The sequence below is a fragment of the Strigops habroptila genome, chromosome 6, assembly GCF_004027225.2.
Source record: "Strigops habroptila isolate Jane chromosome 6, bStrHab1.2.pri, whole genome shotgun sequence".
In the NCBI taxonomy this organism is placed as follows: domain Eukaryota; kingdom Metazoa; phylum Chordata; class Aves; order Psittaciformes; family Psittacidae; genus Strigops; species Strigops habroptila.
This window is the reverse complement of record NC_044282.2, coordinates 24,679,216-24,703,971: the sequence shown is the minus strand read 5'-3', so window position 1 is coordinate 24,703,971 and position 24,756 is coordinate 24,679,216. Positions and strand designations below refer to the sequence as shown.

The window sequence follows — 24,756 nt, the reverse complement described above, 5'->3', positions numbered from 1 at the left end:
CACTTGAAGCCAAATATGGCCCGCAAATATCTACTGACATGAATGAATTTATCAAGAAGCAACAGTATGTTCTCATTAATTGCACAAAGGCTGCAAACAGGTTAAAAAAAAGATCTTTTTACAGCATGTGATCAGAAGCGACTTTTACCAACACCAATTTAATTTATAACAGAATCAAGGCAAAAAAAAAAAAAGGATCATGTTAGCAGTTAGTAACGCTACAGGAACTATGAGTGAAAAGCTAATGGAGTGAACAGAGCCTTAAAATAACTTAGTATTTTTTAACACAGACTTGAAAAACCTGCTACTGCAAGGGCAGTGTCAGAGGGTGCTCACACATCCTTGCTAGAAACTCTCAGACAACTCTCAAGGATCCCTAAGGATGCTCCAAGGGAATTAAAGAAGCCAATTTTATACACACTGTGCTGTCTGGATTGATGTCTCACTAAACCAAAAGGCAAAGTTTAATCTCCAAAAGGACTTCTACCTCTGCTGCACTCAACCGAACGGAAGGGAAAGAGATTTAAGCTTGTTTGGTGTAAGGCCGACGGAGACTTTCTAGCAGAAATGGAAGTCAGCCGATGAGCAGGTGATAAGCTGCTCCCAGAGTTTCCCGTCCTTTGAGAGGAGCAGAGCGGCTGGGAGATTTTCGGAGCAGATTCTCCAAACAAGCTGTTAAGAGAAGCCGCTATCCATAAGGCTCGACAGGAGGAAAAAGGAAGCAGGGAAATCGCAGTTAATGGGATTTGGCCGCAACCAGAAAACAGCTAGGTTTCTGAATACGTTACAAATAGTCCCGTACTTCACCGCTGCACCAGTTCATTGCTGGATGAGAAAAATTTACAGATTTAATGCCTTCAAAAGCTCCATAGAAATTTAGATTAACCTAATTAGAACAAATCTCACCTCTCCCCTGGCATGCCCTGTAGATGCATACATGAAGAAGAGGAAATTGTCACCACTACACCATAACTTCTATGATTTTCTGCAAAGAGGAAGCTGTCAGGCTAGAGATTTATTTGTTTTGAGGTTATTTCTTAAGTCCCATAAACAAACGTTTGTGACACAGGGAGGTTACCACCCCCCTCACCTTAGGTATCACTGCAGAGACTTATAAAGTTTGCCCAAGTTTTCTGTGGGAGGGAATTGCTATCTGATCCTGTCAAGCAGGATAATTTGAGCTCAAATGTAGAGGGTTGCCTCGCTCCCCGAGCTTCTCTCCTTGGCATAACTTCAGATCAAGGAAGGTTATACAATTTGGGCAGAGAACAAAGTGTTTGGAGGGAAATATAGCGCTCTCACACCTGGAGGAAAGCAAGCAAAACTCCGGCTATGGGTTGCATCGCTTTGGAAAGCGCAATGTCAGCAGGAGGTCCTTGATGCCTCCCTCTGCCACCTTGGTGAGGGAGGCACTGAGGACCTCCTGCTCATTCTCCAACCTCAGTGGAGAGAGAGTTGGTTCCTTAAGGCAGCAATGAAAGAAAAATTACCATAGATGATGTACTCTACCTGTGCAAATTGAAGCCAAGCACAGGACATGACACAACACGTGCAAACTCCAAGCTTATCCTTCCCCAGATCCCAAAGGAGGCAGTGCCACAGTATGTGCAAGGAGGGAAAATGCCAGCAGCAGAGAAATTTCTGGTCATATCATGAGATAGAGGAAGAGGCAGTAGGAGCAGAAGAATAGAAACCATAGGAGAAGTGAGATAAAAGAGTTATAGGGCTGATAACATCTTATAGACAACACACTTTTAGAAGAAGGGGAGGAAGTTGAGCCGCCATTAAAGAAGGGAAAGGAAGAGTAAGGTTGATTTTCCCGACAGTCAGGTCATGAACAGTTCCCGAAACCTGCCTAGTCAGGCTGGTTGACTGACATAAAGATGCAAAAAGCTGCACATGCAGCATCTTTGGAGTGGGAAAAGGAGATACTGAGGAGTGGGGCACTGCAGGGGAATTAAAAAAAACCTACAAGTCTTATAAGTGCCATACACAGAGATGAAGCTATTGAGCTCTCACTTGACAACGAACGTGAATAGTTAACAGAGGAATTATGCAGAATTGTCCACTAAAACAAATATCTTTAAAACTTTGGCTCCTCACAAATGTCTTTTGGAAATTGCACAGCCGCTGCTGGGAGATTAGCTTTATAAAGTGAGAATTTAACTGGAATTGCAGCTCTGGGTAACTACAGGACATGTTGCTCACAGCAACAGAAAATGTAGAATAATTAGGTATTTTGGGGAAGAGGGAAAAGAAAGTTACAGTAACTATGCAAGCAGAATCAACAACAGTGCTGTCCTTCTCTGGGACCCTTCCGAGGATCTCAGAGCAATCTACAGCTATCCCTCATTAAAAGCTGCTTGTCACAGCCACAGCTCATTGCATGACCCAGGTCCCAAACCCGGCTGTACTTCTCATCCTCGTACTTTTACCCCTCTGCTGATTCTCCCCCAGCACATCAGCCATAAGCTGCGGGCAGGCAGGGACCCTGTTGCAGGTTTGTATAGTGTGGGACCCCAGCTGGGACTCGGGGTGCTGCCAAGTGCTCCTTCAACATAATTAACGAGGCAGCCCAATCAAGCCACAGAGAAGACAAAAGGTTTCCATCAAGTGAGAAAACTCTTAAGTGCGAGAAATGGAGGCTCTCCCCATGCCAAACGTGCTCAGCAACACAGCCCAGCAGGGCAAGGGGACTGGGAAAGCTAGCTGTCTTGCAGACAAAGATGTAAAAAGAAGGAGGAGAAAAAAGAGAAGACACGGTCAGGCAGAGGGAGACAGGCTCCAGACAAACCCTCCCCAAAGAAAAGCAACTCAGCGGACATCGCTGTGGAAGATGCTGCTCAGCAGGGGAAAGGGTCAAGTTAAAATACAAACCCACATTTACATGCTCCCACGAGTTCCTTAACTGCAGCTGAGAATTTAATGAAATGTTTTACATCAGACTTGTTTGATTGCACGTGTTTTCCACCAATTTTCAGTTCCAGTTTCCGCTCCTACTCTGATTTTTAATCACCACTGGGACAAAACACTAATATTCAGATATTGCCTCACTGAGAAAACTGGAGTAACTGGAAGTTATGTTAACAATATTTAAATACAGTCCATGTCTATTTAAAGGCTTCAACACAACTCGTTAGAACACTGCATAAATTAACCCAACCTAATTCTCCGGGATGCATCAAGATCTGAAAAGCCCCAAGTTTGATGTTCTCTCTTACCACCCACTTAAAAAAAACTAAAACCAACATGCTGGGGTTAGCTTAGGTTGCAAACGGTAACCAAATCAACATTCAACTGAAAAAACGCAATCTACTCCCTGATGTAATGAAGATCATGCCATAACCAGTTCAAAACCAAAACAAGAAGAGGCTCTCCCCCGCCCCCTCCATGCATACACATCCCCATTTTTGCTGTTATTGACGCCCCAACACAGCCTGCTCGCTCGGGATGCTGCATCGCTCCCTCCATCCCTCCCCACTGCCTGAAACCATCCCTGGACGGTGCAAAGCACACTGCTGCTGCTGCCGCCGCCGCTGGACTCCCCGTCCCCACTGCCCTGCTCGCGCTGGCGGACAGACAAAGCAAACTCCGGTTGCATCACAGAGCAAACTCATTTTCCAGCAACCTCCCAGCCCGGAGTTTACCGCTACTGTAATCCGGTGCTGTCAACAACGCCGCCTTTGTTGCGCACCCGTGCATGCGGCTTGCTTGTTGCTTGGGTTGTTGGTTTTTATTACTATTATTATTGTTGTTATTTATTTTTAAGGAGAATTTTTGTTTTAAATGAGTAATCTGTTTTCGAGTGATTTCTCCTCTGTGCTGGCTCCACCCTGTACTGTAAACGAGACATTACCTTATACAAGAATGAATCTGCTGCATTCCTCTGTCTAGCTGCCTCGCAGCACATTTCCTACGCTCGCAGCAGCCCCGGCAGCGCACGCTCTCCCACCCTCCTTCCCCCCCACCTTTTTTCTTTTTTCTTTCCGTTTTTTTTTTTTTTTTTTCCTTTTCACTGCCTCGCTGTGTTTTTGTGTAAATGATCTCACATGACTCAACAAATCCATCTGCCTGGAGCAGGCCAAGTTTGGAGCCTTCCCAGGAGGGAGGAGAAGAATTGCTTTGTGGAAAGGACCTGGAGCTTTGCCCTTTCTCTGGCTCAAATTACCCGCCTGTCAGGCCTGATGGATTTGGCTAAAAATAAAAGGAAGCGGGCCGTGAAAAGGAGATGAATGAGCTCAGCAGTTCCTTAGATAACATGGGTCTGGTGTCGCCCAAAGATCCCAGAGCAGGAACTTCGGATGCTGGGCATGTAAGTGAAGTGCTGCAGCCTAGGTGAACTTGGCTGCTTGGGGACCAAAAAAAAAAGGCACAGAAAAGGGGCAAAACCAACCCTACGCTGTTGGAAATAAACAGATTAAAGACACACAGAACAGGAAAATTGTCTGCTGTAGGTTTTGAGCTTGTAAAAGAGGAGATTTACTGCACTCCCAGTGGGAAAACAAGGCGTGGGGAGGTGTGGCGGGGGGACGCACGTGATGTCAGCCTCCCACCCTGCCTGGGGAGCCTCAGCATCCTCCCTGCAAATGCCTGCCCAGCGCCCGCAGCGGGTATTAAGCACTTAGTTTGGCAATGTAATGACACACTGCAACAATCTGTAATGTGAGGCAGTCAGCAAAGCCCTGGCTCGCAAAGCTCTTTCTCCTAACCATTAACCATATGTTTGGCTCCGCCGCCGCCCAAGCGAGCGGGTGTTCCAGCGCACCATCTGGTTTCTATCCACACAAGCAACTGCAAAGCACAGAGTATTTCCCTCTGGAGCTGTGTCTTCCTCCCTGGCTCCCCCTCCCCACCCGGCCCCCCACTCCTCCGCTCCTCGTCTTCCTCCTTCACCCCACTTCAGCAGCAGCCTTACCTCCCCACTGTGATGCCCAAAGGCTGGGGACCACGGCTGCCCCACTGAGGGTATGGCAGAAGAGTAGGGAGAGAAGAGATGCTACATTGTGCCACCCCCAATGAGCTTGCACTCCTGCACATGCACACAGAGGGATCACAACCCTCATAACCGATGCTTGGGGTACCATGTCAAAAACATAGGTGTGTTCTTGACCAGTCCAGGAGCCACCGCAGTGCCCATTGCATCTCACTCATGCACACATGCGCACAGGGAATGTTCAATTTGGATTACATCAACTCCCTGCCGACACTGCAGAAGGACTTCAAGAATGAACCTAACAACAGGAGGACAATTAGCAGTGTTATCTCCTGCTCCCAAGTACGGCTTTTAGGCACATTAGGGGCTGGTCCCCAATCCCATTAAATTAAGAAGATTCGGGGGGGGGGGAAGGAGAAAAAGAGAAAAAGAAAGAGGAATGGAATGAGAGAGCTCTGAAGAAAAGGAATGAAAATATTTACTTTTCCTGTGATAACTAAACAAGCTCTATCTGAAACTATAAAAAAGCCTTCAAGTGTAATATTTTAGAAGACCTTGTACCATATGTTTATGATTTTATGAATTCTAACTACTATTTACGTTTTTTTGAAGCACTTCCATCCTTCTGTTTATTTCTGAAGTCACCTATGGGAGATCAGCAGTAATTTTCCTCTCAGGTTCGCCAATTTAAGATTAATCATGACCTAATGCAAGTATTCAGGGAAGTAAGCAATAGGATATTAAGCAAATCCCCCACTTGCTCCTTTAAAATAAGTTTATACTCTGCAATGAGTCACACATACAGTGTTTATCCAAGTTACCAGTGCTACAAGAAAAAAAAGCCCATTACATTTGCAAATACATACAAACTGCAGCTGTAAGCACCCAACTGCTTACACCAGGACTCATTTCTATGACTGGATATTGATTTTTTAATAATGTGTGATTATACCAATGTTGATACAGCAACTATCTTCCCAGAGTATGCAATTTAATACTAAAAAGAAGCTGGCTCTAGGAAATATCAAATGGGTGTTTAAAGCACCCATTCACATGCTTTAAATGTCCTTCTTGGTCATGACAACAGCAACGCAAAGCCACAACTGCATTTTTCTCACTTAGAGCTAACAAAGAAAATGCAAAGGACTTGCCAGTTAAAACCAGCTCAGTCTAAGGCAACTAGCTCTGCTGATCTGCTTCTCAGTAAAATACTGCAGAACTTCTCCAATCAGCGCTGGAAACCAAGAGGCTACTTTGAAAAAGATGTTTGTTTTCCAAATCTCCTCATATACGTGAGAAATCAGCGCACAGAAAAGCAGACTGTAGGCCCTTATCCTAGAATCAAATACATGTGGGGAAAACCCATATGCTTGTGAAAAATCCGATGACTTCACTGGGACTGCCTAAGAAGTTTGAGGATAGGATCTGACCCCAGTTATGAACGTGGAGCGCAATTAGCACCGTAAACTCCCCCCACTTCATCTTCCACTACCCCTCAGTGAGGGAAATAATTAAAACAATTAAAAACGTAAGAGATGCATTTTAGCTAGCAACTTACATTGCCTACAAAACAGGATCTAAATATGTTAAAGTTCATTATTTTAAGATAAGGTTGTTACAAACACATTAGTAGCATGCTTAAACATTGCACATTAGGTTTCTGTGTGTCTTCATTCACACAGAGAAAAAACAACCAGCAGTATTCCTCTAAAGCATTAAAGGTCTAGGTCTGGGTCTTATAGCAGATAATGATCTGCTCTGACCCAAAAATCTTTTAAAAGGGGGAATTCAAGGGAAATATTCATAGCTTCAGAGCTGTGCAGTCTGAAGGGACAGCTAATCATTTGACCTTCTTCCACAGAACAGACATGGAGCTTCCCTGCCTGCACTGATGCAGCTGTAAGAGGCTGAATTAGAGAATCTATTAGGGTAAAAAACCTTATTAAAAAAAAATAAAAACAAACAAAAAAACAAGCAACCATCTCACAGTCTCAGATTCAACAGCCGGACATAAGGAAAGAAGCTACTGCAGTCCCAGCAACGTTGTCCTATTCAGCAATCACCCATGTTGTGGGAACACTCACACCCTGTCGCCTGGTCTGAATTAATGTAGCAGCCAGCCACTGTGTCTTGTTATACCTTGTCACGTTTCTCTACTTCTCAGTCCCTGACAAAAGGCCACTGTCCGCCTGAAACCTAGACAGCTTTTAAAGCATAACAAAAAGCAGTGTCACATTATTACCTGAATCCACTGAGTCCTCCTGCCAATGACGATGTTTACACAATCACATTTTTCTGTTTTTAAAAACTTCTCTCTTGCCTCATCGCTCTGTGTGAAAAACAACACAAAAAGAGAAAAATCATTAGCTGCACACAATTATCTATTATTCACATTACAGGGGTTGGCTTTCCCAGCAGATATTTAGGTCTTCCGTTTTCTGCCATGTTTCATGAAGACGTTAAACAAGCAAAAAGTCCTTTTCCCAAAATTCTCATTGACCAAATAGAAGTGACAGAGAAAAATTTGGAGGGGCAGACAAGGTACCACAGCCCATCACTTGTAAAGCTACACAGGACAATGCATTTCTCCTGCACCTAAATGCTCTGCCCTCTCCTGCCTGGCAGCACCAGGACCAGCGGCAAGCAGACACTCAATGCACTGAAAGCAGAAACAAGGGAGAAGAGAGAGCTACTTAAGCTTCTTTCCGTTTCAACAGCAAATACACACCACTAATAACTACAACAGCAATGTAAAAATACTTGCAAAATTACATCGATTACTTAATCTACAGTTTCCCCGAACTCTGCACCTACAACACTATTTCAGTAGTAACTCCACTTAAAATTCTTGAAAGGGTCTGTGTTTACTCCTCACTTCACATATTAGTAGTTTTAAGTTTCAGTGTCAAATTCTCCTACCCATACACCAATAAAGCAAAATGTACACCTCATATAAGAAACTTCCACACTTAAATAAGGAAGAAAAAAAAGCCCATATGGTAAAAACCCAACTGAAGATACAACCTCTAAAAAACCCACCAGCCTCTCTGAATGGCCAAAAGACACATCATAAATAAAGAAAGAATGCCAGTGGATTTTCAGTACTGGAAATGCCATCAATGTCAGTATTTCATTGATTTCTCTGAAAGGGAACAAAACAAACCACATAAGGAGATGCAACTCAACAATCTGTACGTGATCTCTTGCCCACCTTCAGAAGGGCACATGAATTAAACACAGCCATGCAGCATGGGGTAGGGGATATGGCTGTGACACCCTTCCTCCTATTTCAGGGCTCGGGCATTTGGCATACTCTGTCCATCATCAACATGGATGTCTGCCAGAAAGTTCTGTTGCAAGGTTTCAGTCACAGGGGTGACTGAGCTATTCCTGAAAAAGTGGTTGGAAAGACTCAACAAATTCTGGCAACAGAGAGTTCAAACTTTGGACTAGGTGCCACGCAAAGCAAACAGCATGGTCTAGTCCAGGGCTGAGGAGAAGACAGGTAGCCTTTGCCTCTGGCATCTGCTCCCAACTGGGCCAGGCCATTTCCGGAGCAAGGACAGGGACTGAAGCTCCCTCCTGCTCCAGGTGACCTGCTTGCCACAGCCCCAGCAGCCCGGAGCCATCTACACTCAACACAGAGCAGACAAGAAATGGGCCAGGGGGTGGTAGGGAAAAATATATCAAAACAAGAAATTTCACTTAATGGTGATGGAAAATTGGAGGTAGGATAGGGAAAGAACAGCATGGAGGGCTGCACAGTGGCTGTGCAGCTGCAGCACTGCCAATGAATTGTATTCAAGCCTCTACAATGCTGGTGGACACTGCTCACCATTTGTTTGCTTCCTGCCTTTTTTCTTTGGTCTACAGAGAGAACATTGATGAGCTGAAATGCTGAAAAGGGAAGAAAATGTGGCGGGCAAGTGCTGCATACAGCGGCTCCCTTCACCCTCTCCTGCCACACTCGACACATGGGACAGACCTGAGCTGTGCATCAGGGCTATCAGATAAAAGAGCAGGACAACTCTGACAGATGTTGACAGTGAAGACTGCAGCCACCCTGCCGCTCCCTGCCACCCCTCTCAGCACTCGGGCAGATGAGCCATGCCTTGGAGAGCTGCCATGCCACTCCAATGCAGCACCGTTCCAGTCATTTAAACCCAGCATTTCCCAAGTGGCCATTAACGGCGAGTTCCTAACCAACCTGAAATCCTGGCTTCTCTCAAGCAAAACTAATGAACAGTCACAGCAAAAGAGAACCGTATTTCTGGCACGTGAAAAACTACGTGGTATGGACACATCCCAGCAGCAAGGCTGTAAGATCCTCAAGATCCTTTATCCTCTTGTTTTAACTCTCTTCCTGTAAAGATGTGGCAACACTTCCCAAATAATTTGTTAAACCCTCAAGCCTGACACTGATAAACAGAACAAGTTTGTGAGGAAATGACAAACTTCTTCAGTTTGTGTGTAGTGTGCCGTAAACAAAAGCCCAGGGCTAAACACAGAACAGTGGGGAAAAACCAAGATGCTGAATAGGGCATCTGCCCAGGGCTACAGCTCTACACTCAGTACTAGGCAAGGGACTTCTAGGAAGAGTGTGATCACATATTCAGAAATGTAATAAAAAACTGTCCATGCATCTATAAGACTTAAAATTAGGTCTGCACAAATCCTTTTTATATCTCACTGAGTCACACTCTGACCTTAGTTATTATATTGTAATGTGTCTGTGTATGAAAATAAAATTAACAGCAAATAGCTGAAACTGTCCTAGATATTATACTGCCTTAGACATTCATAGTGTATAACAGAGCACAGGTCTACAGTCAACCAAATGCACAACACTGAAAGACAGACCTTAAAGGTAAATAATTCAGGGCTTGAATTCTTTAAGGTAAATAATTTAGGACTCTGATGAACTCGCTGACTGTAAATAGGGAGTTCCACTGTTAGGAACCCTCCAAACTGCCCTACATCCAGTCCTCAGGAGTGCAGTGCAGAAAACTGTCAGTAAAACATGCCTCAAATATTCCTGGCTATAGCAGCAAGGACTCTAACACAAAAGCAGTCTTGGGTAGGAAAAGGCAGCTTCACAGTTTGGTTCCAGTACTCTGTACTGTTCCTATGAGCTGAAAACACCACCTGGGCAAGCAGTGAGATGGTCTGTGAAGCAAGGTAGTTGTCTCATGATGTGTCTCATTGCAAAAACCCTTCAAGGGTAGCCAACAGAGAAGTTTGGCCCAAAGGTGCTAAAAACACACGTGGCTATGGGCGAGGCTATAACCTCTTTGTTAAATAAGGCAGCCCACAGATGAAAAGCAACCAAACCCCCAACTCCTCCTTACTTAACAATCTTTCTTTCCTATCCTCTTACAAAAATTGGCTATGGTCAGATGCTTTTATCAACACCTGGGAATTCCTGTGCGTCCATCAAGAAGCATCTCAGCCAAACAAAATCCATCAACAAAACACAGTATCAATCCTTACTGATTCTTAAACTACCAGCAAGTCTCAGCCTTCCCAGCGTACATCCTCTAGTTCCAAGGAGTCATTCACAAGCAGCAACTATTCCTGACCAAGCAAGGAAAGTGTATTAAAATGGAGATACAGTGAACTGCCAGTTATACAATGTTGCTGCTGCAACAAAAACTCCTGAGGGTTTTCATGCTGTCTCACACATACATAAAGTAGTATGTAAAAACACCCTGGAGTTGCCACACACCCTCATATGAGACCTACATGAAACCAGACCGTGGAAGAAAACCCCGCCTTTCGCCACCAGTCACGTCAGCAGCAATAGCCAAGATGCTTCAAAGCTGCTGATGAGTCTGGAAACACCATACAGGAGCACGCAGCAGTTGAAAATGTAACTACTGTTCCTGCACCATGCCCAGTGGAGATGAGATCTCATGGCCAGCACAGATCTGGGTCAACACCACGAAGGTGGAGTTATCTCGGCACCATCTTCTAGGTAATGCTCCCAAAAGGGGAAACAAATCTGTGGCAAGGTTGCATCCAACAATATCCTGGGTGTTAAAACAAAAGCCACCACCAGTGGTTGCTTTGGTCCCTCATGGTAACATCCGATGAAAAAAAGCCAACAAGCATGTCTTGTGCGCAAATTATTTTGCAGAAAGAGTTTGTTGTAAATATGAGGTTCAGCTTGCGGTGTCTCAGGAGCTGGCAAATGCATCTCAGTTGCCAAAGTCTGCCTCCTGAACACCAGGCTAAAAAGTACTTGTTTGCGTATCCTGAACTTCAAAAATTAAAACCCTAACATGGGGACGGAGAAAGCAAGAAAGGCAATGAAGTATCAATTTTAAACCTGTGATGTTTATGAAAAATAAACATGCTGAGTCTCCACGTAATCAAGTAGCTGATACCTATTCAGGCACAAGACTGAAAACCAAACCAGCTTTCCAAGCTCTGCTAACCAAAGGTTTTACAATCTTCCTGTACACCATTTCCTTGTTTACGTCTCATGGCACTAGAGTTCAACTTTTGGAGAAACATGAACGGTGAACCTAGAAAGTGAAATGTGATATTATTTACAGAATAAGAGAGCACGCTGTTTGCAAGAATCCGTAGCCGCACACATCCCAAGCCTGTTCCTCAGTCCAACACCCACTCCTGAAATCCTGTACCAACCAGATTAGCCGATGTGCACATGCTTGGGCTCTTGCGGAAACAATAGTCTCTTTCAGCCCGTACAGTTTTCTGAAGAACCAGGCGAAAACGTCATGGGAAAAGTTAGGAAATATCTGCAGAAAACAGTCCGCAAGATGAAAGGCAGAACAAGCCTTTTAACTTCTATGAAATACATAACATGGAGGAGAAACACACAGCTTTGTTACCTAGTCCCTCTGCCAAAGAGCTTTTTTTTTTTTTGCTTCCCCAGGATGGAAAAGGGGGTTAAAACAACTTTGGAAAATAAAACACTTGGTGGAGGAACAACTCCCTTACAAACAGAGCACTGCAGGCGAAATCCAGCTCAGGGAGCTGCGCAGCAGATTGGGGAGCTGATACCCGCTCCCCTTACACGCGCAGCTCTCCTGTTGACAGCAGGGATCTTGCAGGCAGGATGAGTCCTCCTGCCCCCAGTGCACAGCGCTACTCCCTTCGCTCCCCTCCCAAACAACGCTCTGCTGCTGTGGAGGGCACAGCACTACTTGTTAATTAATCTAGAACGAGGTTTGAGCTGCCTCAGGGTTAAGCTAAACATCTTCTGTCTTTAACCACTACGGCTGAAGTAACTATAGAGAAAAACACTCTGCCATAAGGATAGAGAATTGAGGACAGACAAGATGCCGCAACAGAGCCGCCCCTGACCTCTCAAAATTTTGCCTCCAGAGGCAATAAAACAAGAAACTGAAATTTTAATCAGCAGGGAAATGGGGCAGGGCAACTTGCTCTCAGTAACATTATGGTTGGAAATATCACATAGAAGGTGTTCTGGAGTTGTACCATTCACCTTCTGTTCCAAACTGCAGGTCTCCCAAAAACCTGTAAGAAAAAAATCCCCCCCCCCCCCCCCCCTTCCCCCCACAACAGCACTAAGCACTCGGAGACATTTAAAACGAATACAGTTCTACTAATCCTTGTTGCTTCTCTTGCAAGGGGCTATAGGACTCCTGCAGGAAACAAATGCTCCGTATCAAAGCAGATTTTCTCTGCATGCATTCATGGTGCCTGTTATTTTTTAATTGTCTGGTATGCATCTTCCTACAGGATTGCTTATGTTAAGAGAAATACTGACATTAGGTCCGCAAAAAACAGTGTCTCCTGTCCTGTGCAAACACCACAGAGGTTAATAGCAGCAATCATAGCTTGAACTCTGCCTTTGCCTTGTGCCAAGCAGACCATACAACTGCTGGCATCTTACCTCTCACGGGTGCTTCTCCTCAACTCACGCTCACTCTCTGCAGGATTTTACTAAGCAGTTCATCTAAACCTGATGGTAAGTACTTTTTCAAACTGCAGGAGTGAGTCAAAGTATAATTTGATGTGTCTAATTGCACAGACACCGTATGAGAATATGAGAGCTGATCACAAAAGAATACAAGTTGCTTTTTCATTTCACAGTTCCAAGAGTCAAAAAGGGTGTGTAGGACCCTGATGTATACCAGATGTTTTAAAGTAAGGTGGAAAAACTGGTGTGGACACATTTGTCCATTGTGAAAGCTTCCTGACAGCTACCAACTGGCAATGCTGTAGCGAGCAGCCTTGCTCTGCCTGCAAAAGATTACAAAGCCTACTGGAACAGGAGTATTTGCAGCTTCCATGCACGTGTATAATCCTGCTCTCAATCCTGCTCACTTTTCCTGAAAATAAATATGGCAAGCCCACCAATACGATGTGAGAAAGCTTCAAAACAGAACTCATTTTGTAACATACATTCTTGTACCTATTTAAGAAAAATGGATTATTTTGTAGAAAAATAATTTGTTCCACATTCAACACAAGAAATGGAAGAGCAAAATTTTTCCACTTGTTTGTAGCGAGTCTTGAGTCAGTTTCCTTCAGAAATTTTTGTTCAGGAATTTTTGTTTGGATTTAAAAAATAAATTAAAAAGGCTTTCACCTCAGCTCCCAGGGACCTCAGCTACTACCCTCCCTGCTCTAGGAAAGCGCTGCCTATGCCAGCCTCAAGCTCAGCACTGAAACCACTCATTCCCGCACGGGACCGTGGAGATGATACTTTGCCCATTAAGTATCCCACTGTCTTCCTTATTACTCCAGAAGGATACAAGTGAATGAACTGCATTTTTTCTGAACACCACTTTCTGCTTTTATTGAGTATTTCAGTTACTGGTTCCATCTGCACCTCCTTGCCCTTCGAGGCATCAGTTAAGGTTGCTGGGTCTAATTTCCGACCTCCCAGCTGTAAGACTCTTCGACAAAAAAAGGTGGGATGCTGTTAGCCCTGTGAGAAAACATGCATTTAGTCCATAATCATGGGCTCCTGAAGCACAGCTGTTAAGTGCAAATCTCCGTTTCTGAAATTTCTTGCTGTTGCCTCATTTTCTTTACTACATCCCAGCAGAAACCAGAGTCCCTGCAGGCACAGGGAGGAAGTCTTTACGCTTCCAGCTGCATCTAATGCTGGCTAGTCAACCAGATGCAAAATGTTGCATCAACCTGATGTTTCACTTCAAAGTCTCAAAATTTTTCTCTTACTGCTGGGACTAGGTGCTTGTGGTTTGAGTTACCACTGGGGAAATGGAATCTCACAGCCAACATTTCAGATTACTTCCCAACACCACCAAGCTACCCTCAAAAGAAAAAACAACCAGAAGACGTCAGACACGAAATGGCTTAAATCAGATACCTAGAAAATGTGATAAATAAAGTTAAGTGCAATTAATTGAAATGAAGGCTGAAGCCGCCAGCAACTCATCATTTTAATCTTAAGAGTAGGATAGGACTCCTAAGAATTAGCCCTGGCCAAAAGGTCCAGACCACTAAATTTAATCCCGCAGGTGCTGACTTCATGCCGTTGCTGTCTTCCAGCCAGACCGTTCCAGTTAAGCAGCCTTTAATATTTTCAGCAGAATCCATAGACTGAAACTCCATTTTTTAAGTATAGTCATGCACAGGGGGGAAAAAAAAATAATTTCAACTTGCCAAGGAAGAACAGAAATACCAGATCAATGTGCATACAGTTTTAGAACTATAACTCTAATCCCTCACTTGCTAAGAAATCTCTTTCGAAGAAATGTTTATGTTAAAATTTAAAGTTATGTTCAACATTAATCTTAGGGAATTTTACAGCAGAACGTACCAATTTTAAAAGGATTCTACAGTTTTAATGAATTCCTAGAACCCATAGACAGAAATTAAATGGGGGGGTACAGTGTTGGCTAGACATATTCCAATATTTGTTACCATAGAAACAAGCCAGCAGATTTAGGTTTTGGAGTTATCCTTGCTATAAAATATTAAACTTCTTACAGTTTTTGCATATGTATATTATGGCAAGAACACTGTCAATCCTGATAAAGCCCAAAGCATCTTAATTATTTAACAAGATTTTTTCTTTTTTTTTTTTAACAGAGTATCTTTTATTTTTTTTCTTCAATAGACTGTATTTTAAAATCTTTCAACACTTTCAGAATACCAAAAGAGACACTTCTGGCTGACAGAATAATATACAGGAGATGCATGGGAGATAAAGACTTATTCCTCCACAATGCTGTGGAGAAGCGATAGATAAAAGGCACATATATTCCGACAAAGATGATTCAACAGTAATGATAAAAATTATACCAATTAGCAACTGTGATAATTGTACTTGCTAAAAGTACATTAAATATCATATTTCATTTGAAAGAGTGTTCATACTTCAAATTTGGTATTTTGTTTTCAACCCAAGCAATGGGGAAATGCTGAAGTACAGCATTTAAGTGATTGAGATAACATCTCAACACTTCAACGCTATGAAATACTCCTGGCAGATGCCTGAGAAATGAAACAAATGCATTGTCCTTTCATGCTTCAGAAGAGCATCAACAGTTGTGTTCAACCCTCAGTGCAATCAGGAGATGGAAGGATCAGCAATTCAAACAATGAGGAAAGACGGAGGTTTACTCCAGCAAAACTCCTTCGAAAAGGAAGGAGAAAAACCTTGTTTGGAAGACTGGAACGATGAAGGGGACTGACAGCTCAGCTTGCCATCCAGAGAGTCCCGAACATCATTTGTTGTCGGGATGCAAGCTCAGCCCGGAGCAGTGGGAAAGATCAAAACTTGGGCAAGCCCAAACTCACCACTGCCAGGACTGGATGTGTGCAAGTGACTTTGACCCCTGATTTCACAGCCAAAACTGGCTGTATGTTATGGCCCTCACTTTTTGTTAGGATTCAAGAAAATCTGTTTACTGGAGGCTTCCACATGATGAAAAAATGAAAAACTTGGGAGTAAAAGTCATAACTCACACAGTTGCTTCAGTACTATATTCCAGCATTGAAGTGGACCAGGAAAAACACCAACAGAAGCAAAGCAAACCAGAACAAAGTAAAGAAACTAGGCAAGACTGAAACACCTTCTTCTTCCAAGAATTAAACAATGCTTTTTATGAAGTGTAAAGATAAGCAGTGGGACTACCATTTCCTAATGCTTCTGAGGTCAGTCCTCAAACACAGGTTCTCAAATAGCCAATTAAATGTACGCAGTCCTTACTCACATGAATACCATCATGTTAGAAAAGTCTCCTAAAATAGCTCAAGCCTCTTAAAAAAAAAAAAAGGAAAAATTTATTCCTGAAGGCTCGCAAGACAAACCTTTAACTAATGGAAAAATCGTCAACACTTTAAAAGAGAAAAATGGTTAAGATGGCTTAATTTTAAATGAGTAAAAATTTAAATGTCACTTCCTGCATGTGACACGGATTTGAAAAACCTTGCATTTTTGTTTTCTTTGGTGTGGTTAACGGTGGAATCTTTGTAGAATACATTTCTACGGCATTTACTGTTGCATGTTTATGTTCAGCAACTGCTTTACATAACTCTGAACACAAGAAAAGCAGAAAGTGATTTTTCCTCCATGAAGAGAGAGAGATCTAAAAAGTAGCATGCTACTAGGGCTTTCAAAGAAAGCAAGGCTGGAGAAAAACTATCCCAACACTCAAGGGAAAAACACATTCTCCTTTCACTGACAGCTGCAGCAAGGCACAATGAATTTATTTTATCTGAGCAGCTATGTATGCACATTAAAGGTAGAGCAATGCTATGTACTGCAGAGAATTTACCCATATGAGTCTACAAAGGGCACCACTATCAACCTGCAGTCAAGAGGTGGGAAGTTATTCAGATGTCTGAATAAGTTCTGGAATTACAAAAGATGCAGGCAGCACAAGTTGTCAAAGATACGGCATTGCATACACTCATTCAAACGCAGAGCTATAAGCCCACTCAACACGGTCCCTTGTAGACTCTTCAGGCCAGGTTTGTCCCTTAGGGAGTCGTACACCACTGGACACAGGGCTCCAGGGTATTAATTTCCAACTGCTGCTGCAGGTATCAACACTTCAGCACGTCCCTTATCCTCTTGACAAACATTTTGCAAGTCAGGGGCTGGTTTGAAGAATCACTTAAGAACCGTGACGTGGCTTTTCTAAAGTTTTATGTAGAATTCATGTATACAAGTAAAATAAAGAAGGGAGAAGTCTACATATGTGCTGCAGGTGTATCCTGGAACAAAAGTGCTATCATTCAATCAGACTGCTCAACTGACAGACTGTGCTGTGTCACAAAACATAAACACCCCAAGAAACGCATCCACACAGCGATGGCTTTTAAATCATTTGATAAACACCTCTCCAATTTAAGTGACAGATTGCTGCGCCATTAGGAATGGCTTGGGTTGCCCTCCTGTGGTGGCAGGACAGCACGCCCCATGCCTGGGCTCTGAATGGGGACACCCCAGCACCAGCTGCCTAAAGGAAAGGGGGGACAGAAAAAACCCTTGCACCAGCACTGCTGAACTGGAGGAAGGTGTGCTCCAGTTCTGGGTAACACGGCTCCATTTGGTCTGCTCAAAATATATGTTTTAGAAAATAAACTGGAGACATAAAACAGGAGATGGTGTTTCTCTGTCTTGTTACGCAAGAAGAAAACAGATTTCAACCAAATATAACCTCATAGAATAATAAAATGGTTTAGGTTGGAAGGGACCTTAGAGATCATCTAGTTCCAACCCCCTGCCATGGGCAGGGACACCTTCCACTAGAGCAGCTTGCTCCAAGCCCCGTCCAGCCTGGCCTTGAACGCTGCCAGGGATGGGGCAGCCACAGCTTCTCTGGGCAACCTGTGCCAGTGCCTCACCACCCTCACAGGGAAGAGCTCAGCACATGTAAAAGAAAATACTCTATACAATATGCAATTTACCCAATAGTAATTCATTCCCCTTTATACCAGGGAGGCCAAGAGTCCAGTTGGATTCATGGGACACGAGTTTCCCATCTCCTCAAAAAAGTATATAAACATCTCATGCTCCAGTCTCCACCCAGTAATTAAAGGGTAAAGCCACCATAGGCTGTTGGGACGTTGTATTTGCCATTTGAGGCAGAGCAGGAGTACTGCTGCCTCCTCCTGCATCTTGTGGCTGGTCACCAAAATAAAGAAAGGAAATTGTGGTACATAGACAGAGATCTGAACTGGCACAGAAATGCATACAACTTTTTTAATATTGGAAAATTAACATGCAAGAAAGTTGATGAATGGGAAGGATTAAATATAGAACTAAAAATAAGCAAAATGATTAATTGCTAGGGAAGGGAATTGATGATTTATGAAAGAGAAAATCAGTAAGATTTAGGAAAGTAAAGGGAACCAGCAGCGGGTGAGCTGCAGGGTGGGACCATCTGGTGCATATGAGCCATGGGCAGTACAGGGCTCATGCCCCTGGCTCCGGCTGCCCCTCTCTCCTCCCAGCCTCGGCATGTGTGGAGCAGACACAGCCAAAATAGGCGGCGTTTAGAGGTTACTGGCTGAAAATAACCAACTTTAAAAACAACAAGCTGCAATTGGTTTTAAATAATACCCTATAATCTGAAACAAAAGAAACTGGTCTCTTCACTCAATTAAATGCTTCCATGTGGTCTTGCAGCGGGCTGGTAGCACTGTTGTGCTCACATTCTTGTATTCCAGTGCTTTCTAGAAATTTGTAAAAATAAATGCATAGTTGTTTAATGCTGTTTTCATTTATTTTAAGAAGGGATAAGTAGTAATGGAAACGAAAGGCATTTTTAGCATATTTAGTTTTAATTTGGGGTTATAACATCTCAACAGTAACCCATGCTTTTTGTCCTATGTTTCTTTGCTTTGCAACTATTAAGATAATTGAACTCTTCTGCAGTCGGCACACAACCGACAGGCACCCCAAAGCAGCATAAACCCCAGCAATAATCCAGATCTGAAAGTCTATTATGATCAGCCACTTGCTCGGTGTCTTCAATCCATTTGCTTTTGTGGGGAATGATAATACAGAGGAAAAAAACCCACCCAGATATGCTGTGAAACTGTAAAAGCAGTTCTCATTTTAGCATAACACCTGCTTGATTTTTTTTTTAACTTAATGCCATTTTTAAATCATGTACAAAAACACTTTTTTCAGTTAAAAAAAAAAAATGATATAACTGACTACATCCTCTTTGGGTTACGCTCATGAATGAGCCACTGTGTGCATTAGAAACAAGCACCTGGATCAATTCATGGGCATCCAGCGAAGCCCCTTGGTTTCCTTTCCAAACACTAATTTACAAAAGACACTGTCAAATCCCAGCCTGTGAGAGGCCTCACTATAACATACAAAATCTCAGGGGTGGAAGCGATGACGTGCAGGAGGCAGAAGGGCTGCTCACTGTGCTGGAGGCCAAGGCTCTGGCTCGCAGCAGCCATTGCATGGGAAGCAGACCACTCCCTTGCCCGGAGAGGTTATTAAGACACCAAAGCAAATAGTTTTCATACTTTTCTGAAGGTCCATTATGAAATATGGTGCTGAACACTCATTAAGGAACAATTTTGCGCTATCTTTGGGAGATCTTGCATTTCCTCATACAAATCTTTATGTGGGCTCATTCCCTTCACAGCCAAATACTTTCTGCACGGGGTAAACAGCAAGACGTGGATTCACACAGCCAGCCAGGAATGAAGTTGTCTGAGGCTGTGGGGAAGCATCAGCACATTTTGGTTCGAGCATAGCCATCTTACTAAACAAAACACTCAACATTTCATCAGGGACCCTTCCCACCACCCTTAATTTCACCTGGTTCAGCTCCCACACACCCTAGGCAGAAGTTTCCCATCCTTCACTACCCAGAGGAAAGGACAAGCTTGGAAGAGCTGTCACTGCATTGCCAACACACCCTGGGAGACTTCAAGCTCTGTAAGAGGGCTGAGATAAGACTCACCACCATCTATGCAGCTTTCTGTGCCTTTCACTCCCATCTCATAGTGCCTTCTCAAGTTCTACATCATCCTCTCTTCCCCCCAGTCCTCCAGAGGACATTTTGGGGGGTTTTCCTTTTCTGGACATGAGGACAGTCAACATTGCTCCCAAAGACTCCAGCAGCTCCTCCTGCTCCACTGAAGAAAGATTCAGAGCCAGGATTTAAGGAACACATTACCTTGATGCATTTTTCTTGATGAGGTCCAGTTTTACTCATTAGCCTTTTGAAGGAGCACCTTTTCATTCATCACCAAAGAGCATGCTGAACTCTAGGCCCTTTGTCCTATACAAAGGGTAAGATGTAGGGGAATAGCACACATTATCTGCTGTGACAAAGTTCTTCATGAAGAGGAGTAACAGAATTTTTTGAGAACCTAATATATGTAGGAATCAACATACAAACATCAAGTTTCAAGAAATGCACCACTCTCAGTTTACTGCTGTATGCTACAACAGTGTTTTTTCCAGTCAGTAGTGCTATACAGTTTCCCTATTAACTAAACAAACTTCCATATTTGATTTAATGGGAATCTGTTGTTCTAAACAAAATACCTAAGTCAAGAAGGTTTACTTAAGCTGCCAAGTATTTAAATGAAACTGAAAAGAAAAATCAGAATAGGCGTAACAGATTTCACAAAAGGGCAGCTATAACAATACTTTAAGTTGAAGTGACCAGCAGATGAAGCAATAGAAAATTGGAAGCAATTAACACATAATATTCAAGAAATATTAAGTCTTCAGTGAAGACTCAACACAGCATTCACACAACAAGACGTGGTGATGAAGAGCACATACTTTGCTCAATCAGCAAGAAGGCATTTCAAACATAACCATCAAAACAAGAGACCTGTAAGGTCACACTGAGAAGAGCTGGCTGCAGAAGAGCAGCCCTGATAGCTCAGGTAGGGAGGGACTGGGTACATGTGCCTGTGTGTCAGTCTCACCACCCGAAGAGGAGATAACAGCTACGCACAGCCTTTCAGCTCTGCTGAAGGCTTCCCAGGTGGCAGAGAAGTCTGCTTGCTGACAGCCCAATGGGTACTTATGGCTTTGACAAGTACCTTCCCATGAAGAAACACCTCTTGGTAAAACCAGAGAACCACAACCTGTGCAACCAGCAGAATCATAGCCCCTGATCAGTGCCCACTCTCGCTGCCCTGGGGAGCCAACTGCACCCTCTAGGTTTGTCTTGACCAAAGTAGGCACCAACATCAGCCTCTCTTCTGACACCTCCTGAGGCCACCCTCCCCAGTGGCTTCCTTCAAACTGTGACATCATGGTCCAGCTCCCCAGGTTCCCAGACCAACACTGTCCTCTCAGGCTCCTAGCAGGCTTAAGCACATGCTTCGCCAAAACTCAGGCTGAACTCCACGTCTGCAAGTTTACTTTTTCCAAGGCTCAGAGGAATAACTGAGACCTATGGATGGATTTTATGTGGGCTCTAGAAACCAACTTTTACTTCAACAAGTACCAGACGTGCACAGCCAGACAAAACAGCAATTCCCTACCTGCTCTATCCTTTCTTTCAGCTGACGCAGAGGAGCATACCAGCAAGTATTCTTTGGACATCACTTGCTGGTCCAGAATCACAGGGCTCCTCCTCTGTGTCAGAGGCCAACAGTGTCTGCCCTTCCTGCCCTACTTCTCACTTCAACAGTGAGCCCCTTTACTACAGAACCACCCCTGGCAGCTCCTCTCTGGATTTACGCAATTGCTCACACATTCTTCCAGAGCCTCTGCGAGCTGGAGAGTCCCCGTTCATGCTCCAAGGGAAAAGCAAGGAGCTTGCCAGCAGCATTTGAAAGAGACAGCAAGAAGCCTGGTAATAATGAAGTTCCGGGGTTTTCTGTCTCAGCTTCAGGTAGAACATCAAGATGACAAAGAAATCATCCACCCCATCACAGATGCAGACGCCAAGAGAGCCTTCTCCTGTTTTTCTCCTATGGTGAATATTTCAAAAGCATGAAATAATATTTTATTTTAACTGAATTGTCCTGTGCTTTGAAGTACCACCCCGCTTACAGTGTGGGGCCTGGCAAACTCAGATGAAAATGGTCGATGAATTTCAGATATTTTTGTTTTGTTGTTCTTATGTTTGACGTTCACGCTTTGGAACCTCAAAATGTTGGAATGTGATTGCTAGTCTTGCATGATCAGCCCTCAAATACTGCAGGGTTACACACACCACGCACAGCATTATTACCTTATTGTATCAAGCCCACAAAGTTGCTACTTGGAGAAAATTCATTCCTGCATGGTAGTTATTACAGAACATTACTTTAATTTGCACAAGGAAAAAGTCTGTTCTCCCCGGACTTATAAAATTATCTTTTAATATTTTGTCTTCTTAGGAGGGATGAGAAACAAATATTTTAAAAAATAAAGAGAGAAGGAAAACTGAGGTAATGCGAGAAACCAGCTGATTTTTAACCAACAGATTCAGAGCTCACTGGAAGGCACAGATACACTTGGGCATCCCTTCTATCTGCACAGTTCAGGAGCTTCCTGTACCCCAATTTCAGACCCTGCTCTGTTGGGTATTATCCAGCCAAACTACATGGTGTTAAAACCCAGAGGATGCGGCAGGCAGGAGAACCAGCTGGAGATACCACCAGGACTCTTACGCAGATGATAGGGTAGCTATAAATCGGCAGGGCAGGATGGGGCTGCAGCCAGTCACTGCAGAGGCAATGGGGACTAACAGGAACGACACAGCTCACAAGGAAAGAAAAGCACTCAGCTAAGTGGGAGAGGCAGGCAAACATTTGTGCCTCTGATTCTGCTACGTGAAAGCAATCTGTCTTGAACCAGGGCAGGTAGGCACAAGGCTGTGTGATGGAGCCCAAAGGCAGCATCCCTCTCCTCAGGGCTTGTGCCCAGGGAGGACACAGGGACATGCATGCCCAAACCAGAGCTCACCCTGCAAACCTGGCACGTGCATCTCTCAGGTGCAGTTTGTTTCTCATAAGCTGATTAAAGCCAATAGGTTTGTGCTCCTATTTACTGAAACACCCCGCATATTTTGCCTCTGCCTGTCACGCTCTGCTTGCTTTGAAGAGCAGGCTGCAGGCGCGCCACAAGTGCCAGCCAGCCGCATGCAGCCTGGGTCTCCCTGTGGCCACTGGTGGCCTTCCCTCCACCCCACGCAGGGGCTCTCCTGACCCCATCCTCACCAGCTAATGCTCCTTGCTCTCCAGGAGCACCCTGGTGCCTCCTCCCTTCCTGTCTCCATCAGAGCAGACATACGTCACACCACCCAGCTTAGTGCTTCTCCTCTCCAAAGCCAGCCATAAGGAGGAACTAATCCTCTCTAAGCCCCAGGAAGGCAGGTAGCCTCCATTTTACATGCACAGAAATGGAAGAAGGGGTGAAGAAGTTCAGCCTGTTTCGTTCAGTACATCCCTGAAGATCAAGCAGAGCACTGGTAAGCACTTTAGTTTAAGCTCTTAGGCAATACAGGCTAACCTACCAAATAAACCTAACAAGCAGGCACTGAATATTTATGACATATTTGTTCACATGACACACAGTAAAATTCACTCTGTAATTTCTCCAGGTAGTTCACTGCTCTGTAAGCTTGTGTGTGCTCACTTGTGGCTTCATCCTCTCTAATCTCCAAGCTAATTTCAGCCAAAGAATTGACTGGAGGCAACAGGAGCAATCCATGCAGTCGTGTAAGCTTCCTTCAGAAATCTCTGCATGGACTACACAAGCCACACTGCCCGTTCTCCCAGCCTAATCGCTATACAAGAAAAGCAGGAGGACGAACAACAGCTGGAGGATGCCATTTGCAGAAACCCTGAGGTAACCTGCTGCAAACCTCCCCAGCACAGGAACTCGCCAGCCCACTGCCAGTGTCACCACTGGACATTCCATGGATTACCTGCTCTCTGGGCTCCTCACACGCATGGTAATTACGTAAGGTCATATGCTCCGACATGTGTGTTCCTCGAAGTGATGGGCTCCCTGGACTCTGTCCAGAGGATCAAGGAGAGCTTTGAGAGAATGCTGCTGTTCATCAGTTGTATCCTGTTCAGACACTTAACGAGGATGTCCCTGCTCTTCCACGAGGTCCAAGACATGAGTGGAGTTAATCAATTAATGCAGTGGAACTGCACACCTACGTTACATGTCACAGGATAATGATCTCCACTACTGACACTGGTAGATATTATCCAGATGGAATATGAAAGTTGCTTTAAAAAGACCTAAACCTTTTAAAACCACTTCATAATGTTAAGATTTTAAAGTGACTGAATAAACGCTATCTGCTAACAACATTTAAAGTGGGTGGCAATCCTGGGTCTAGCATACTGAAGCTTTGCATCAGGACAAAACTATCATAAATTTTTTAAAAACTACAGCAATATGCAGTTGACACCCACGTATGTTATACTGGTGCCCAAGAACAAATGATATGTGTATAGTATACCTCAGTATGCTCCACGTATTAGCACTGTTAAGAATAATGCAAGTACTCAAAATCTAAAAAAAAAAAAAAAAAAGTCTAATGCAGTAGGAAAAGAAAAGTATGTAAGTTTGTCTTGCACACATACATACTCCTCTGTGTTCTCTATAAGATATGTATTGTTTACTAAAACATTCTTTGTGTAGATAGCAAAAGATCAACAAGAGATCATCAAATAAGAGAATATAAATGAAAGCATATTTGTAACTGTGATGTCCTCCAGTCCTTGTTCCCTATGTTCTTACTGTAATACATATGCTGAAAAATGAAAATAGATGTCATATTTATAAATATGATACATGGTCACGCAAATATCAGCTGAAGCACAAAATATTAAGCTGCCAGGCATAGCTTGTGAATAACAGTGATGCCTTTGGATATTCCAAGTAACTGCAGTAACAGGAAACC

The 24,756-nt window shown here is 43.7% G+C and overlaps 1 protein-coding gene across 8 annotated transcripts in view; it reads right to left on the bottom strand.

Annotated features, from left to right (window-relative positions):
• BACH2 (BTB domain and CNC homolog 2) overlaps window positions 1–24,756 on the bottom strand; it is a 188,664-nt gene that overhangs the window by 139,285 nt on the left and 24,623 nt on the right. For 5 of the 8 annotated variants that reach the window (XM_030489499.2, XM_030489495.2, XM_030489494.2 and 2 more), the window contains exon 2: window positions 7,176–7,262. The gene's annotated coding sequence lies outside the window, so the exon portion shown is untranslated. Of the gene's footprint in view, window positions 1–3,856; window positions 3,908–7,175; window positions 7,263–7,957; window positions 8,351–24,756 lie in introns of those variants that run through there. The other 3 variants (XM_030489497.2, XM_030489496.2, XM_030489500.2) reach the window with 3 other exon arrangements.